Below are 2,479 nucleotides of genomic sequence, written 5' to 3' on the forward strand. Positions count from 1 at the left end.
CGGAACCGGGGATTGAACTCAGGTCCTTGCGCTTGCCAGGGAAGTGCTTATTCCACTGAGCCATCTCCCCGGCCCCTCCCGATATTTTTATTTCTTTCTAGTTTCACCCTCCTTTGTTGCAGCTAAAGGATAGGAGGCTAAAAAATAAAAGAAGGCTGCATTCCAGGTTTTTGGTCAGCCTGGCCGTGGACTGTGTGGAGGAAGTTTGTTTCTCAGAGGAAGGAGTGGGGCCTGCGGGTGGTATGGCACAGCTCCCTCCTGTGCCTGGTCCTAATACTTTACTTCATAAGTATTAGTGTCACAAAAAATGGTACCGTCACTTTAAAACTCATACAGACAAGGGGTGGTCTCCTATGCGTCTGCACAGCCCACCCTGCCCCATCACCAGTCCACTGGGCTACGTGGGTACCACACATGTGCACACAAACCTATAAACAGAGAGGACCCTGCAGGTGGTACTTGTGGAATTTTTTTTCCTTGTATACAAATCCAGTCATGCTACTGCCCCTCCTGTCTTTCCTCCAAGCCTTGGGGCTCCTATAGGTCCAATCTGCAGATCCCCAGCTTCCTATAACTGGCAGGCAGAATTCTGCCGAGATAGTGTAGAGATCCCTCTGAGCCCTCAGGAGAGAGGATCTCTGCATTCTAAGGAAGGATCTAAAGCCCCTCCTGAAATAATTTGCTTAATTACAGGGTGATTATCTTCTCCCCCAGTTCTCCCTTCCTGGGGTCATTGGGCCTTTTTCTTATGGAACGACCACTAAGGAGTCCTCTCCATCATTCAGATACATCTCAGATGCCAGAGGCATGGCATGCTCCCAGGGGGCAGCCATCATAGAGGGCTGAGGGCCGAGGGCCAAAGGGAGGGCTCTAGGCAGGACCTGCAGTCCTGCTGCTCCTCTGGGGGATTTGCTCCAGACTGGTCAGAGCTTCTGGTCCTGTAGTAACGTTCAGAGAGCTGTCTCCAGTCCCTAGCTGCAGGGCCTGCTGACCCCCTGCTGACCCCGACCTTCCTGTCTGCAGCCCTCTGCCTCCCTCTGCTGGCGGGTCACCAGTGCCTGGAGCCAGAGGCTTGGCCCCTCCTCCCACCTCCTGGGTTTGCCAGCAACACAGAATGACCAGTGCAATTTTACTTTTAGAAGATGCTTCAAAGGGACCATGGCCCTCGAGGGGTGCCCCAGGGCCCATCTGCAGGAGTCTGCATTTGACCTCAGTGCCCAGGATGGCCTCAAAGGAGACACGCCCAGCCTGCTTATAGGCCTCAAGCAGACAGTCTCTTGGGGATTCACGGTCTTCATCTCTGAAAGGTGGTAGTGACAGTGACCCTGCAGTCAATGGGGTGATGTGGAAAAGCAGTCTGGTACTTTGCAGGAATGACTGCAGTTCCAGAGCTTTCTGCTTCTGGTCATTTCATGTCCCTTGTCCTAACTTCACAATGGCCGCATAATTCCCATTGGATGGATGGACAACTGGGGACTGGAATTCCTCTTGGGTCCCTGTTCAATGTCAGCAACATCCACTTGGCAGCAGTTAGCAACCATACAGTAGAGGAAAAGAAGTATGGACTTAACTCCCTGGCTGCCATATTTTCCAGGAACAGAAACTAATCCAGATCTACTCCAACAAATGTGCTTTGAATAAGAGAAGAGGGCTCTAAAATGTCTCTCAAAAGGCAACTGACTACTGTTTCGCTGCACTCAGGAACAGACCCGCTGTCATGGGCCGTGTGATCCACGGACAGAGAAAGGGTGCTGGGTCTGTGTTCTGCACGCATGTGACACATTGCAAGGGTGCTGCTCGTCTATGCTCTGTGGACTTTGCAGAACAACACGGCTACATCAAGGGCATCGTGAAGGACATCATCCACGACCCAGGCCGTGGTGCACCCCTCACCAAGGTGGTCTTCCGAGATCCGTACTGATTCAAGAAGTATATCAAGTTGTTCATTGCCGTCGAGGGAATCCACAACAGGCCTATTCGTATATTGTGGAAAGAAGGCCCAACTCAACATTGGCAATGTTCTCCCTGTGGGCACCATGCCTGAGGGGACCATCGTGTGCTGCCCTGGAGGAGAAGCCTGCGGACTGGGGTAAGCTGGCCCGAGCCTCTGGAAACTATGCCAGTCATATCCCACAACCCTGAAACCAAGAGTGAAGCTGCCCTCGGGTTCTAAGAAGGTCGTCTTCTCTGCCAACAGAGCTGTTGTTGGTGTAGCAGCTGGTGGTGGCAGAAGGGATAAACCTATCTTGAAGGCTGGCTGAGCCTACCACAAATACAAGGTGAAGAGGAACTGCTGGCCACATGCACGGGGTGTGGAGCATTCCTCTGGAGGTGGTAACCACCAGCATATTGGCAAACCCTCAACCATCCGCAGAGATGCCCCTGCAGGGCGCAAAGTGGGTCCTATTGCTGCTCGCAAGATTGGGCAACTCCGTGGAAACAAGATGGTGCAGGAGAAAGGGAACTAGAGCTGAGGGGC

At 52.8% G+C, this 2,479-nt stretch overlaps 1 pseudogene; it reads left to right on the top strand.

Annotated features, from left to right (window-relative positions):
* Positions 1–1,717: 1,717 nt before the first annotated feature.
* Positions 1,718–2,468, top strand: LOC101580610 (annotated as a pseudogene).
* The last annotated feature ends 11 nt before the right edge of the window (positions 2,469–2,479 follow it).

The sequence above is a fragment of the Octodon degus genome, unplaced genomic scaffold (assembly GCF_000260255.1).
Source record: "Octodon degus isolate 3935 unplaced genomic scaffold, OctDeg1.0 scaffold00043, whole genome shotgun sequence".
NCBI classification, from domain to species: Eukaryota; Metazoa; Chordata; class Mammalia; order Rodentia; family Octodontidae; genus Octodon; species Octodon degus.